Here is a 16,676-nt window from a genome sequence, read left to right on the forward strand (position 1 = left end):
AATGCTGATGCACAATGTTTTTTTTAAATTGATTGAGGTCCTGAAGCTCTTACTTAGATATTTAAACTATAGTAAATAGATTTCTGTTGTTAGAGGTGTTTTGTTGTAGAATATTATTTTAACTAGTCAAAGATGTGTTACATTTGTTTATGCTGTGGAATATTATTCTGTGTAAAGGTGTGTTGCATTTATTTATGCTACATTTGTTTAACGATGTAAGGATAGTGTTTTAATTATGAAAAGATGTGTTGCATTTGCTTCACCCTGCCTGCCTAATGTGCCTGATTGGTCTAATAAAAAACCAAATGGCCACTAGCTAGGCAGGAAAAGGAAAGGCAGGGCTGTCAGGGAGAGAGAATAAATAGTAGGAGAAATCTAGGCTCCAGAGGAAGGAGAGAAGAGAATGAGGAGAAAGAGGGGGACATGACCAAGGCAAGAAGCCAGGCAGCTTCCAGCCAGACAGGAGAAGCAGTGAAAGTAAAATATACAGAAGGAAAGAGGAGTAAAAAGCCCTGAGGCAAAAGGTGGATAAAGAGAAACAGGAAAATTTAAGTTAAAAGAACTAGCCAGAAAGGAGCCTAAGCTCTGCAGAGCATTCATAACTAATAAGAAGTCTCCAAGTCATGATTTGGGAGCTGGTCGGTGGCCCAAAAAGAAAAGCCTGGTACAGTGTTTTTAAGGGATTGGTAAAGAAAGGTCTGGGATATAGTTCAAGGGTAGACTGCTTGCACAGCACGTTCAATACTTAGGTTTGATCCAGCACACACAAAAGTGCTGACAGGGTATTCACACCTTGATGAGATGACTGGGAAAGCCCTTTCCTAAGAACAGGGCACCCACCTGGAGCGTACGTCTTGGATCTACTTCTGTAGGAAAGCTGTGGCATGTGTATTTATTCCCACATAGAGCAAGGGTGTAAATATTGAGTCTGAATGCTCGGGTATTTTGAGGGAATTTTGGGTCTACACTTGACCTAGCCTTGCTTTGCTAGGTCTGCACCCAGGTGACGTGGTTGATCCCTCTAGTGGAGGGAGCCTGTCACTTGGCTAAGGAAGTGTACGTCCTAGGACAGGAATGAGGAACCTCTTGCCCTTCCTGTGTGGCTTCCTACAAAGAAAACAAAGAGACTGTTAGTGTAGGGCAGGAAGTTTGGTCTTGGGGTCAGACAGGAGCCAGGATTTGGGAAGGTTTGGCCAAGAAAGGATATGTTTATCATCTATCCTGCAAATTTTGAATGGCCTGAATTCCTCGGTATACTAGGCAGCATCCTGTTTAAAAGCCCCATGGCAAGTGGCTGAGCTTTTTGCAAATGCAATTTTTTAAAGTATCATTGAAATTGGTTGGGAATAGATTAACCTTAGACTGTGAGTTCTATTGTCTCATGAGATCTGTTGTTAAGCATACAGATCCTTAAGGTTCAATCGTTTGTTTTAACAAGAACTTTAGGCAGTTCTTAGAACCTGTAAATTTGAGATTAGCCACCCATGTAGATCAACTTGATGGTCAAAACAAAAACAAACAAACAAAAACCATGGTGATGAAAAAGAGGAAGTGGAATTTCATTATTTTCACAGTGTTCACGACTGCAGTTCACTCTGGAACCTAAATAGTGCCAAATGTAATGGGAAAGCACCTTTGACTTTGCCTTTTCTCATCTTCAACATTTATTCCTTGATTTGTGTGTATGTTCAGTGAGTGCAAATGCACAATCATGCATGTGGAGGTCAGAGGTCAGCCTTGGATACTCTGTACTGACACCTTGGTGTCTCTCTGGCCTGGAAATGATCAATTAGCTGTGCTGACTACGCAGTGAGCCCAGAGATCTAGTCGTGTCTACCTTCCCAGTTGATGGGATTACAGGTGTGCACATTCATGCCAGGCTTTCCACGTGGGCTCATGGCCTCAGTGCTTTCTTGACAAGTACTTTGCACTGAGCCATTTCCTCAACCTGTCATTCCTTGATTTTCTTAAACTTGGTGCATGCAGTGACTGTGAGGGCAAGGGCTGGTTCAGGTAGCTCAGAGGCTGCTAAGCCCATAAAAATTTTCTGAGCATCCTGTTCCTGTATGGGTTGTTAGATGCTCTTCTGGAGACTGCCCTTTAGTAGTCCTGGGATTGTCCATCCAGAGTCTACATCCCCCACAGCCTCTGCCCCTACCCCCAGGTTATGTGTAGTTCATGTGGTTCACACAGCAGCTTGGAGAAACACTGCGATCCACTTCCAAGGTGGGAGGTGATTTATTTCATTATAATTTTACCCTGGGGAATTCCAAGATATAAATGTTTTCATGAGATTATTCACAAATATGAATCTTAATTACTAGTACTGAAGTACCAGCTGTTTGCTATTCTCTGGGAAATCATACAGAGATGCTGGTAATAAAAATATCTGGGACACCATGAATACTCTTCTATGTTAAAAATTCCCCCAGAAGATTGCTTGACTGAAATAGTGTAACATAAAACTAATGCCTCTAGAGGAAATTCTCAATCAATTCTATATGCATACAGTGTATTTGGATCATATTTGCCCCCACTTCTCCCAATGACTCCTCCCTTATCTGCCTCTACCCCTTCTCATCTTCATGTCTTCTTTTTAAAATAACCCACTGAGTCTAGTTGTTGGTAATCAAAAGCAAGCAAGCAAGCAAACAAAAAACCCTCGGAAGAGAAGTCACACCATACAACAGGACTCACAGAAGAGGTTTACTGGAAGAGGAGAGAGAAAGGGGCAGTAAAAGGAGTCGGGGTAGGGGTAGAGACCTGTCCCTAGGGACAGGAATGGTGAAGAGAGGGAGAAGGAGAAGGAGGGAGGGAGGGAGAGAGGGTCCCCTTTAAAAGGGAGCATAGTGAATGTGCACAGGTGGTGCTCTTAGTGGCTGCAGCTGAGAGTGTATCCTGTCAGAACCCCAAGGGCAGGCCGGGCTTTAGTCAAGGCTTCAAGGGGATGGAGTACATACCCACATGTCTCGTGTCACCTGCTGGGTGGGTGAACTCTGCAGAAGTATCTGACCCTCAGTGTGTGGGGCTTTGAGGTGGCTGGGTAATGTACAGGCAGGAACAGGGCTAAGCTCGTCTTAGACGCTTCCTCCACACTAGACTTCCATGAGGCTTGGGACCTATGTTTTCTTCGGGGGTGGTCCTTCAGAAAAGGCCCCTTGGCACACTCTGTTGCCGGTGTTTGCAGGATCTATGAAGAGCCTCGTCCACCTGCTCATCAGGCACTTGACTTCTCCTTTAAGAGCAGACAGAACATCCACACCAGGAATCTGAAGAGAAGACCACCACCCCATCCCTTTTCTGTCCCTCCTGAGGAGGCTGGCTGCATTTGACCCCTTTCCTTACCATCCTCTCCATGTTCTCGAGTCTCAATTCAGGCAACAGCCGTGTGCCTTGCTTTAGGGAACAGAATTGTCGTCCTACGCTTTGCTCGAAAGCATGTTTCAGAGCATTTAAATTCCCTCTGATTTTTTCGTTTTTATTTTAATTTTTTAGGCAGATTCTCATTAGCCCACGCTGGCCTAGAACTCATTTTGTAGCCCAGGCTAGCCTCATTTTCACAAATGCTGGAATTATAGGCACCAGTCACCACATTCCTCTTTTTCCATGTCATATAATAATAGGTGTATGTTTGGTTGAAGATTGTCACTTTTAATCAGTGTTTCTTAAATTGTGTGAGATGATTTAAAGTAGATTATGGCAATATCAAATTTATTTTAAGGTCTTTTGTACTTTAATGTATGGCAGGAAAAACAAGTGAGCAAATCCAACCTGTGATTTCATGTTTATTATCTCCTAAGGTGAAGAAAGCTGAGCAATTCAGTCATTAAGTGGAGTTAGAAAATGAGTGTTAACAGAGTGTGTGCAGGAGGCAAACACATTGAAGAAAGTGGCGACGTGTGACTGGCATTTGCACACTCAAGGCTATCAAGTGTTAACTGTTTATGAGTGTGTTTGCACACACGAGTATGGTGCCTCTGGAGCTCAAAAGCAAGTAGGCATGGGATTGTTTGGATCTGAAGTGCAAGGCTATTGTGAGCCTCAAATGGGTGCTGGGAATCAAACTCAGTCCCATGGGAGAGCATCAGGCACTGAGCCCCACAGCCCCCTCTCCAGCCTCTAAAGGTCTTCAAAACAATAGGTAAAATAAATTAGGAAGTTTAAAACACTATGCCATGTTAGAAGGAGATAGGGACTTGAGAGCTTGCTTTATTTTGTATGTATGTATGTATGTATGTATGTATGTATGTATGTATGTATGTATATTTATATAAAAAGACCAATAATAGCAGTATGTTATGCATCAATAGCAGCAACAGAGAGCTTGCTTTATTAACAGCAAATTCCCATTCAAGGTTACACATCTCTCTTTCTCTCTTGGTTTGTTTTGTTTTGTTTTGTTTTTATTAATTTGTGCTGGTGTAGGTAGTAAGTCATGTCAGATATATTTTTCAAACATAATATTTTTTGTTGGTTATTTGGGAATTTCACATCACGCACCCTGATCATACTTACTTCTCAGTCCTCCCATGTCTGCCCCTTTGTGCCCCCCCCAAAATAAAGCAAAAAGAACAAGTCCAACTAGTGTTGCCCAATGTATCACTGGAGCATGGTCAAACTCCCAGTGGCCATCCCCTAAAGAACACTGAGCCCTTTCTCACCTGAACCCGTGCCAAAAGCCCTCAGCTGTGGAGATGAACACTTCAACATCCTTATCACAGTTTAAGCGTTCTCTTTGATGGCTTCCTTTGTAGGCTGTTACTTTTGGGGGGGGGGGGAGTGGGAGTAGAGGTTGTCACAGAAGCCATCCTTGTCTTTTTCTGCAGCCATTGATACCACTGCAAATTAGCATCTCTTTTAAACATCCCTTAAAAGTATAAGCTGATGGCAGCAGTGTGTGTGCGCTCGCGTGGGCAGTTTGCATACTGCATCAGGGCTTTGATCTTATCTGAAGGTCAAATAAGCGAACTCACACCAACCTCTGATGAAATAGCTGTTCCCCTACCCCCTGCACATAATCACACACCACAGGATTTTCCCCACTAAGGCAGTGGTTCTCAACTTGTGGGTCACAACCCCTTTAGGGGTCTAAAACTGTCAGAGAAGACAGATGTTTACTTTACAGTTCACAACAGTAGCAAAACTATAGTTATGAAGTAGCAATGAAAACAGTGTTGTAGTTGGGGTCACCACAACATGAGGAACCGTATTAAAGGGCTGCAGCATCAGGAAGATTGAGAGCCACTGCTTTAAGGTCTGGTGGCTTCAGTGACTCCGCAGAACTGCACAGTCCCCACTGTAAGCCGACAACACTTTTATGACCCCAGAAGGGATCATGGTGGCCTGGCACAGTCATTCCTCATTTCTCTCACTCCTAGTGCACGGCGTCTGTTTAGGCTGTTCTGTCACTGTGTATTTGCCACCATGGGTATCTGTGTAGTAGAGTTAGACCTTTGGGTCTTACTTTGCTCTTAGCACAGTGCCTCCAAGGTTTATCCATTTTGAGCACCATCAGCACTTCAGGTTTTTTGTTTGGTTTTCTTTGGCTGTTCGAGACAGGGTTTCTCTGTGTAGCCCTGGCTGTCCTAGAACTCACTCTGTGGAACAGACTGGCCTTGAACTCACAGAGATCTTCCTGTCTCTCTCCTGACTGCCGGCATTAAAGACATGCACTGACCAACTTCAAATAATTTTCTTCTCTCCCTCCCCATATATATATATATATATAATATATATATATATATATATATATATGGTACCCTATCTGCATATACACCTGCATACCAGAAGAGGGCATCAGATCATCAGATCCCATTATAGATGACTATGAACCACTATGTGGTTGCTGGGAATTGAACTCAGGACCTTTAGCAGAGCTGCCAATGCTCTTAACCACTGAGCCATCTCTTCAGCACTCCTATTCTTATTGCTGGATAATATTCCATTGTATCTAGAACACACTTTGTGTAACCATTTATCAGATGATGAACATTTGGGTGGGTTTTCTTGTTTTAAAACAAATATATTGGGGACTTTTCCACCAGACGATTCCATAAATGTGTTTAGAGGGGTTTGTGTTTGGGAGGAGGAATTGGCATGCAAATCTCAATCTTTAATTTCTTTTTGCTAATAAAATCTGTTCTTGGAGCTGGTGTAGCTGTTATCACTGTGTAACAGCAGCTGTCACTAACACTGGAAATATTTCCATGTTCTGTTCCTGCTCCCGTGTCACAGTTAGCTGCTTTTAAAATGGAATTTCTCAGCATTTCTTGAAGAGGTAATCTTACTGAAAAACCTGATATTTTTGTCTATATAATTCTTTCCCAATGTCTTTATTTTTACTATGCCGATTCTGTACCCCAACCCTATTTATTGCTCTAGACCTCTTTTCAGTGTGAATATTTATAGACAAAAATAAATTACATTAGGTCTTCTAACAGAGTTTTGAATATTTTGTTAATTTTTATCCATTATCAAAAAGCTGGGGTGGGGAGTCTGATAAATCATTAACTGTCAAATCAGTTCTTTCATTTTTGAAGCTGCATTGATTGAATTATATCCACAAAAATCTTCAGTGGTTATTGATTTTGAGTCCCTGTGGGCAGAGCACTTCGAAGTTACTTAGACTACTTAGGTTCTGAAGGCTTTCAGAAAGAATGCCCTGCAAACTGGGTGGTCTTCCTGCTGAAGAGGTTCAGATGACCTCTTTGTCCACCCCAGAGCTACTTTGTGGAAACCATCCTTTGTATTGGTGTCAGCCAGCAAGGCTATGCCTGTGCCTAAAAATGGATTTATTTCCCCAATTTTCCATTCTTAACACCTTTGCACCATCATCTGACTCCCAGAGTGCCCACTTTTAGTGTATGGAATTAAAAAATGTTTTGTGAATTGTGTTTTGCCCAGTTGGGAAGCATGGAATGCCACATGTAACGAGCACTCTTTCCCGCCAGCCTGGTCCCACAGCTGTGTCAGCCCCAAATAAACACACAGACGCTATGTTAATTATGAAACTGTTGGCCGGTGGCTTGGGCTTCTTATTGACTAGCTCTGTCATAATTATTAACCCATAACTACTAAGCTGTGTATTTCTACATGGTCTAATATTACCCGAGAACACTTGGTGTGCATCTTCCTGGGCTCACATGACGACTCCTTTCTGCCTATGCTTCCCAGAATTCTCCACATCTGGTAGCCCTGCCTATCTTTCCTGCCTGGTCACTAGCCAAACAATGATTTGTTCATCAAACAATAAGAAAAACATATACACAGAATTCATCACCATCATCAGCCACATGATAGTCAGTGTTAGGTGCTTGGTTCTAGTGTAACAGCTTGTGGAATGTAAGCATGAAACATGCTGTTTGAGGGGCTACAATGTTGCATAGTGGAATTTTACTAGATTACAACTAAAACACACTTTTTGTCTGATAGGTGTCAGGTCTTGTCACTCCTTACATTTAGGGTGTGCAATCCAGTGCCACATTCCTGGTGGCAGACAGTAAATAGGTGTGGTGTTGGATGGGAGGGAAAATAAAGATAGTGATTGTTTGATGTGCCTTTCAGAGGCTCGGGGCTGAATGTGCAACACCCAACACTATGGGAAACTGTGCCACATATTAGTCTCCAGTGAACTAAAGAAAAGGACAAGAAATCGAGGATGAGTGAGATGACAGCATGATCCAACCTGCATCCCAGATCACCATAAAATTTAGTCTCACCCCACAGCCATGCATTAGGTAGAGAGCGTGCCCAAGTTGCAGGTCTCCATCAGGTGCCTCCCCTGGAGATCAGGGAACGCTAAGGAAAAGGGTAGGAAGAACTGTAGGAGCCAGAGGGGTTGGGGACACCAGGAGAACACAACCCATAGAATCAGCTAAGCAGGGCTCATAGGGGCTCACAGAGACTGACGTAGCAATCATGGAGTCTGAGCTAGGTCCTCTACATACATATTATAGTTGTTAGCTTGGTGTTTTTTGTGAGACGCCTAACAGTGGAGTGGGGGTGAGTGTCTCTGACTCTTGTCTGCTCTTGGGACCCTTTTCTTCCTACTGCGTTGCTTCTCTAGTCCTGCTATGAAGGTTTGCGCCTTGTCTTGTATCTTGTTGTGCTGTGTCTGGTTGATTATCCCTGGGAGGCCTGCTGTTTTCTGAAGGGAAACAGCAGAGTGGATCTAGGAGAGAGGGCGGTGTGGTGAGGAACTGAGAGTAGCAGAGGGAGGGGAAGCTGTGGTCAGGATGTATTGTGTGAGAGAAGAATAACATTCTGTATACTACTACATAATACTTAGTAAATATGTAAATAAATACACAATAATTTTATAATTCAGTCTCACAGAACTGAGAGCTCCTTTCCAGGTGTGTGTCCCACATTGGTTCACTCTGGCTAGCCCTATCTACCAGAGTGGCAAAGACTCCTCTGGCTGCACCTTCCTGGTCTGACTCCTCCACTCCAGCAGGAGCAGGTCTGCCTCCACCCCACACATCTGAACCACCTCCATTCTTCTCTCTGTTCCCAAGACTGGCTACAGGCTGCCCATACTTTCATTAGCTTCTGCCTTTACTTGATGTGATCGCTGCCTGCAGATGTTGTTTGGAGACTAGAGGGATAATGAATGTAGAGCAGTGTAAAGATCTGAAACTCTGCAATTGTGCTTACCAATTCTGAATTGACTCTACCAGGAGGTCAAAACAGGCCTCTGTGTCATGCTGAACATGGATCTCAGCAGGCCCTTCCACACCACAAGTGTGTGGTCTGCATTGCCAAAGCCCTTCATGTAGGATGGTTTTCTATTTTAACATTTTCCGTAAAGGTCAAACAGTTCCAGCACTTAGGAGGCAGAGGTGGAAGGATCAGAAGTTCAAGACTTTCCTCTACTACATAGCAATTTCAAGGCCAGCCTGGATTGCAAGACATCCTGATCAAACCATACAAACAACCACAGCAAAATGAACTGGGGATGTGGCTCAGTTGGTAGAGTACTTGCAGACATTCATTGGACCCTGAGTTAAATTCTCAGTACTGCACAAACCAGATGTGGGGCCCATGCTTGTAATCCCAACACTGGGGAGGTAGAGGAGGATGGTCAGAACTTGAAGGCTATGAGCTCATGTTGACTCCATTAGTTTAGTTATCAGCTGTGTGACCTTAAACAAATTGTAAAGTTCCTGTGCTGTAGCGCTCATACCTGTAAGACGAATGACAACACTGATGTCATAGTTGCAATGAGTACTAAGTGAGTTAAGGTAGTGACAGTGATTAGGGCAAAGCCTGGTACCTAGTTAAGGGTGAATGGTGCAGTTATTAGTGCTTTAAAGAGGAAAGTTCCTGTGTGGATTCAGAGAGACAGGACCATGGCTGCAACAGAGCCTGACACATCCAGATAAATAGTTGTTCAGACAAGCTTTAACTGTCAAAGTTTGCATCTTTTCTTTAAAACAGGTAATGAATTCTTTTTCTCTTCCTCCCTCTCCTTGTGACATGGAACTGGTGTGCTTTGGAATCTTAAGCCTTGGGGGTTTGGGAGATGAAAGACTGGGTACAGGCTGTAAACTCAGGACACATTAAAACATCACCAGTGTAGAATAGTCCCCAAATTTTCATAGCTTAGTAAAAATCACAGCCAGACAACCTAAGTTCCATCCTCAGGCCCCACAGATACAAGCAGGGGGACCCCAAAACTTGTCTTTTTGACCTCTTCGTACATATGGCCCCTACAGCAATTAATAAAGTTTTTTAAGGCATGTGTTGTCCTTGTTGTGTGTCCCTCACGGGTCAGCTGGAGCATCCAGTCAGTCGTGTCACACCTATTTACCTTAAAAGAAGAAGAGCCTTGTGGAGGCGGGGGTCATGCTCCATCAATTTCATGCCGTGTCTTGAATTTCTCTGGTGGATACTTTCTCCAGATCAGCACCTAGAAAAATTACAGGAACCCAGGCAGCAGGCCTCCATGGTGATGGTGGTCTTGGCTTAGTATGAGCATTGTTGCATCCAGTGTCAATGAGCTGCATCAAAGAAGCCAAAGTAATAGAATTTAAAAGTTGATAGTTGATGAGGTTGAGTTGCAGAAAAGGGAAGGGATGTGATACAAAAGGTGTGTTTTACCATGGGAGAAGCAGCTTCCAGAACAGAAGTCAAGATGTAGCACACTCAGCTCAGCACCATGTCTGCCTGCAGGACACTATGCTCCCCATCGTGATGACAATGGGCTGAACCTCTGGAACTGTAACCAAGCCACCCCAATTAAATGGCTTCCTTACAGGAGTTGCCATGGTCATGGTGTCTCCTCACAGCAATTAAAAACCCTAACTAAGAAAGAAGCCCAGTATGTCATCCACTGTGTGATGGAGCCAGGATCACATGTAACAGCCAGATAGTGCCAGGAAACAGGTGTGTTGGTGTTTGTCATGGCACATCTAAGAAACAAGCTGCAGGCGAGTGACTGATGAACCTGAAGCAGGTGTGGGTCTTGACAATAAAGTGGAAGAGTGAAGTCTCCTTCCCTCTGTAAGCACAGGGAACCCTGTTCCCAGGAGTCTCTACTGATCATCCCACCGTAATCCAATCTCTGTCGCACACTGCAGAGCTGCAAATGTCGGGCATGACGACAGTCAGAGGGATTGAAGATTGATGGACAACCTGATCTCTGCAGCCCAGTACCGCTGACACTGTGAGGACAAACACACCAGGCAAAGAGGAATGGCCTCCCAGTGAGTTGATGTGACCAGGGTAGCCAGGGGAAACACTGACATCAGAAAGTCTGAAACGCATCCTGTCATGCCATGTCATGTTTCCGCAGAATTTAGGGTCAGCTTGTGCTAGTGGGAGTAAAACACAACTGGTTTTGATGTTCACATCCCAGACCTCTCCCCAGCCCCTGACTGATTGCCAGGTTGAGGTCAAGCCTACTTGAGGGTGACCCACTTTCCTAACCCTGACAGTCCTGACTCTGCCCAGGCTCCTCATCCCCATGCCTACTTTCTGAGATTCCCAGGACAGTCAGAGCTCTGCTTTGTTTCCTCCTCTTACATTTTTTTCAGATACATCACAATAGGGTCTTTCACATGTGGCTGCTAACTGTAGGCAGTTACCCTGTGCCTCCTGAAAGCGCACAGTGGGTTCAGGGTCTGGTGGAGAAGGTGACATGCTACCACATGCGGCAATCCTGCAAAGTGTTACATATTTTTATTTATAGTTAAGGGAATAAAGTAAAATCCCCCTCTGACTACATTTCCTGCATGATTTACTCAGTGATAAATGGAATTGCCTCATGGGTCTGAGTTCTGCAATGAAAGACCCTATTGTAGTTTATACATATGTGGGGGAGTGGTTGGAGTTACAGCCCCGAGGGGAATTTAAGTTCCAAATATCCTGGTAACTCTGGACACAGTTTTCTCTTGTTCAACACTGTATTTTATTCAAAGCAAAGGAAAATAAAGAGCAAAGGGGAAAAGCTTAGGGTTGTAGTACTAGAACCCACATAAATCAAGTGAAAGCATCCTGAATGCAAGTCAAACCGTTTCTGCTATTTCTAAACACTTGAGCTTTAAACTGTGCTAACTCTTTAAGGACATCAGCGAACAGCATCTCCACCCTGGGGAGACAGGGACATGAGCTGAAAAGTTCCAAGGGCTGGAAAGCTGGGAGCCGCCTCTGTAAAGCATGGCTCTTCACCAGGCCAGTGTTTGTGAGACTTCTCGGAGGAAGAAGGTGTACATTTTGGAGGGAGCGTTATAGGAAATTTCTACTTTGAATAAAGTAAAAATGCGAACTCCACCTGTACTCAGTCTTAATGATTATCAGGGATGGGCTGCCATCTTGACAAGTATAGGAAGAGGGCTTCTAACAGTTGGCAGTGTAAGATTCAAGACAGATATACCTGAGGGAAGCTTGCCCTCCATTTAGCACTTAAGCTAGACTAGCCCCTATTTTCTGAGGCCTTCTTGTGTATGAACACACACAGATATATATATATATATATATATATATATATATATATATACACACACAGACAGACAGACAGACAACAATAATGTCAGCAAAAAGAGGGGTCAGAATATGACAGTACCATGTAGCAGTCTTGCAGGGAACTTGTAATGGTGGCCACACCCCCTTGGTCTTGACCTCAGGCAGATGGAAGCTGAAAGAGGGAATCTTGAGGTGTGGCTTTCCTTTGCTCCTCCCTTTCTGGTGGCTCAGCCAGTTCGGTAGGAAGGGCAAAGAAGGGCTCCCTAGGTTCTTTGTATTTTTCTGTGTATTTGTTCCCCAATAAACACCCATTTATCATTTTTTTAGAGTACCTTCAGTACTGTGTCTGGAGTGCTAAGTGGGAATGGGGCCAGTCTCAGGATCTGCACCATCATTTAATGAGGATTCAGTTAAGACCTGACACCCACAGCCTCCTTGTCACAGTTCAGGTTTCTATTGCTGTGAAGAGACACCATGACCACAGCTACTCTTATAAAGGAGAGCATTTCACTGGGGAGGCTTAACAGTTCAGAGGTTCAGTCCATTATCATCATGGTGGTATTCAGGCTGGAGAAGCTGATAGCCAACATCTTGACCCACAGGCAACAGGAAGTGGTCTGAGATATTGGATATGGCTTGAGCACGTATGATACCTCAAAGCCCACCTCTACGATGACACACGTCCTCCAACAAAGCCACACCTCCTTGTAGTGCCATTCTCTGTGAGCATATTGCAGGCAATTACATCCAAACCACCACATTCTTCCTCACTTAAAGACATGGGAAATTGAGCAGACGATATTTTCCTAAAATGATCCTCATAGTGTCTTCTATCTCCCTATGTTCCTCTGCTATGTAATCTTTTACTACTTTAGGAGCTAATTCCTCTCTCCTTAAATCTGTTCTGGCTTTTGATTCATCTCTCAAATGACGCCTGGATCCCCAGCCCTGAGAGTGGAAAGGAGCGGATTCTACCTGTCTAAAATGAAGAGGTGGAGGGCTGCGAGAAGGGGCTAAGTGACGAGGAGAACTTGCTGCACAATCATGGAGACTGGAGTTCAGATACAAGAAGCTGGGCATGCAATTCCCACTCCATGGGATCTGATGCCCTTTTCTGGTCCTTGTGTATGCACAGGCATGTGCACATGTTCACATACATGTACACACACTCATAGTATTTTAATTAAGGTTACTATCACTGTGATAAAACACCACAACCAAAACAACGTGGGGGGGAAAGGGTTTATTGGCTTAAACTTCCTTGGTACTATTCATCACGGAAGGAAGTCAGGACAGGAACTCAAACAGGGCAGGAACCTGGAGGCAGGAGCTGAGGCAGAGGCCATGCAGCGGGGCTGCTCACTGTCCAGCTCCTCATGGCTTACTGAGCCTGCTTTGTTATAGAACCCAGGACCTCCAGCCCAGGGATGGCACCACCCACAATTTGCTTGGCCCTCCCCTATCAATCGTTAAGAAAATGCCCTATAGGTTTCCTGAAGCCCAATCTTATGGAGGCATTTTCTCAATTGAGTTTTCCTCCTCTCAGTTGACTTTTGCTTGTGTAAAGGTGACACAGAATTATCCAGCACACACAGCAACACAGGCATAAAAATAAAGTTGAATGTGGTGGAAGATGCTTAGCATTGCCTCTGCCTTCTGTACCTGTATGGGTGACCTGTGCTCTCCCTGTCCCTCCCTCCCTCCCTCCCTCCCTCCCTCCCCTCCCTCCCTCCCCCCCTCCCTCCCTCCCTCCCTCAATCTCTCTGTCCCCCCCCCAGAACACATACACACAAAGAGTAAGAAGTGATAACTTTTGAGGCTTAAAGGTCATGCCATGCTTGTGGGTTGTTCTGGGGGCCCCTGGCGGAAACATGAAAAACCTATGTGAGATAGTTGTGTAGACTTTCCTGGTCATCAGACCTTCCAGACAGGTGTGTCCTCCGAGTACCACTGGATGACAAGATAGAGGAGTTGCAGAAGAATGGGCCTGCTGGCTACAATTCAGATTCCTCAGCTGTAGGGTAGGACAAGATGGTTACTACCCAAAGCTCCAGAGTCAATTTGTCATGCAACAACTAGAACAGCACTGAACACAGAACAAAAGAGTGGGATGGATGAGTCGGATATTGTAAGGAAGCAGGTGAGCAAACATACTTGTTCAAGTAAATATTGGCCTGAAAATATTGGATGAGAGCCATGGAAAGCAATATGCACTAAGGTGTTGGCACCAGTGTTCAGCAGCTGGAGTGGAGCAAGGAAGTGAATGACTGAACTTTCTGAGGTCCTTGTGTTACTTTGAAGGCTGCTTAGAGACTGACTTTAAGTAGAAATTTTAAGGATAAGTAATAGATTGTGTAACTTATTGATAAGTCAATACAGAGGAAAACAGGAATGCAGAAAAAAATTAAAAACATGTAAGTATAATCTTCAAGCAAAAAAAAGAGAAAGCATTATAAATAGATAACCCAAAGTAGTTTGATGGGCATATATGCCATGAGATCTGCAAATGTGATATTATGAAAAGAATGAATTATCATCATTAAAATGACTTTAAATTTTAAGCTAAATTTTAAGAGGCAGTCTAGAAGAGACAACCCATAGTGCAAAGTAAAACTAAAGGGACAGAGAAGCTGCACCAGGAAAAACAAACTGAAGAAAGTAGGTGTGACAATTGATGTCAAGCAGTGGGATTGTGACCCAGAAAGTGTGAGTGTGCGATGGCAGGTGTGCACTGCTCACCGTAGGTCTCTGAATTGGTGAAAATGTGAGAATTCAAATAGTGACAAGTGGGGGAGTGCAAAGCTGGACTGTAGAATGTCCACATGGGGACACTGGCAGCAGCAAGAACAAACTGATTGGGTACCCAAGTCATCTCTTCATTTTGTTTGACTTTTGGGTTTTGAGAACAGGGTTAGCTATGCACTTAAGACTGGCTTAGGGCTAGAGTCATAGCTCAGGTTGGTCTGAATTTGTCAACTTCCTGCCTCGGTCTCCTGGCTACTAACATTACAGGCATGTGTGTTCTACCACAGCTGGCCAACTTGTGTATATCTCAAAACAGCGGAGTGAAAGAAGTTGCAGTTAACATCCTGTTTCTAGACACAGAGTAGTGTGGATGGACTTAGCATGAGCTTCTTCCTGACTCTGAAGTTATCTCATCAAATTTAGCACCATTTGGCTATGCTCCTGTGATCATATGTATCTAAGTATCTTTTAGCTGGTGAATTATCTGTCTTTGAGAGCATTTGTGGGTTCTTTTTATTTATTTTACATTTTTCTTTTATTGAAAATAAATGTTTTCTGACAAAATATATCCTGACTATGGTTTCCCTTTCCCCTGCTACTCCTAGTTCTGCTCCACCTCTCCTCCCATCTGGATCCACTCCCTTTCTGTCTCTCATTAGAAAACAAACAGGCTTTCAAGGGATAATGATAAAATAAAATATGAGATAAAACAAAAACTAGCACATCAAAATCAGACAAAAAGAAAGAAAACAGCTTAAGAGAAGGCACAAGAATTAGAGACCCACTCACTCATACACTCAGAAATAACATAAAAATGGCAAATGGAACTAGAACATATACACAGAGGCTCATGCAGGGTCTGTGCATGCTGCTTAGGTTTCTGTGAGTTCATGTGGGTTTTCATCATGTTGATTTAGAAGGCCTTGTTTTCTTGGTGTCCTCTATCTTCTCTGGCTCTTATACTTTTTTTTTGCCGCCTCATATTCAGGGTTCCCTGAACCATGGGGGGAGGGATTTTATAGAGATATCCATCCAGTTGAGGGCTAAGTGTTCTGAAGTATCTCACTCTCTGAATGCCTGGCTGTGGGTCTCTGCATTTGTTCCCATCTGCTGCAGAGGAAGCTGCTTTGATGATGGCTGAGCAACGAAGTGATGTATGGGTATAGCAGAATATTAATAGGAATTGTCTTATTGTACTTTTTGTTAAGGACAGTAGTATTTGGTTTTACTTAGGTCCCTGGGCTACCTAGTCTCAGTCTTGTATGAGAGTTCCATTTTGTTGCTCCCACAGGCTTTTGTGCCACCTTTATCTGAGCATATCTTGCAGACAAGACAGCATTGTAGATCAAAGGGTTTATGTATGGATTGTTATTTGTGTTTCTCTTTTGGTAGCATTCAGAGAACCTTGCTCTACCAAAGATGCTAGAACTTAGGGGTGACGGCATTGGCTCTTTTTCTCCACGTTCAATGGGTTGTGTCGGTCAGTCTTGTTTTCAGCAATGGGACCTTGCTGTCAGTTTGTGGAGAGCAACCTATAGTCTTTGCAACAGCCTGGGTGGTCTGGGGATTCCCATGGTACCTCCTTGACTAACAACTCAATAAGATATAACCCAATCCTGGTCCTAGAAGCTTCATCTGATAAGAACAGATGGCCAGTTGGGGCTGTGTCTCCCAACAATGTTGGTGATTTTATTTTAGGTCACCTTTATATATGTATATATTTTAGGAATGTTCTTTGTATTAGGTTTCCATACTACCCTTCAGATGGTCCTGAATTTTAACTGTCTCTCCCCTTATTCCCTTTCTTGTCCACTTGTTGTCTCCCCACTTGATCCTTCTCTTCCAGTACCCTCCCACCCACACCTATAACCGTCTACTTCCTTTTTTGTAATGAAATCTGTTCCCCCATCTCTTACTCTATACCTACCTTCTGTGGTTCTATGAGTTATAACTTGGCTATCATTGAC

General features: G+C 43.8%; 1 protein-coding gene across 16 annotated transcripts in view; it reads left to right on the forward strand.

Annotated features, from left to right (window-relative positions):
* Window positions 1–16,676, forward strand: part of Aopep (aminopeptidase O (putative)) — a 296,983-nt gene that overhangs the window by 20,670 nt on the left and 259,637 nt on the right. For 14 of the 16 annotated variants that reach the window (XM_035443029.1, XM_035443028.1, XM_035443036.1 and 11 more), the window contains one exon: window positions 10,581–10,706. The exons of the other annotated variants lie outside the window; for them this stretch is intronic. The gene's annotated coding sequence lies outside the window, so the exon portion shown is untranslated. The remainder of the gene's footprint in view (window positions 1–10,580; window positions 10,707–16,676) is intronic. 16 annotated transcript variants of the gene reach the window in all.

This window comes from Cricetulus griseus, chromosome 3 (genome assembly GCF_003668045.3).
Source record: "Cricetulus griseus strain 17A/GY chromosome 3, alternate assembly CriGri-PICRH-1.0, whole genome shotgun sequence".
NCBI lineage: Eukaryota > Metazoa > Chordata > Mammalia > Rodentia > Cricetidae > Cricetulus > Cricetulus griseus.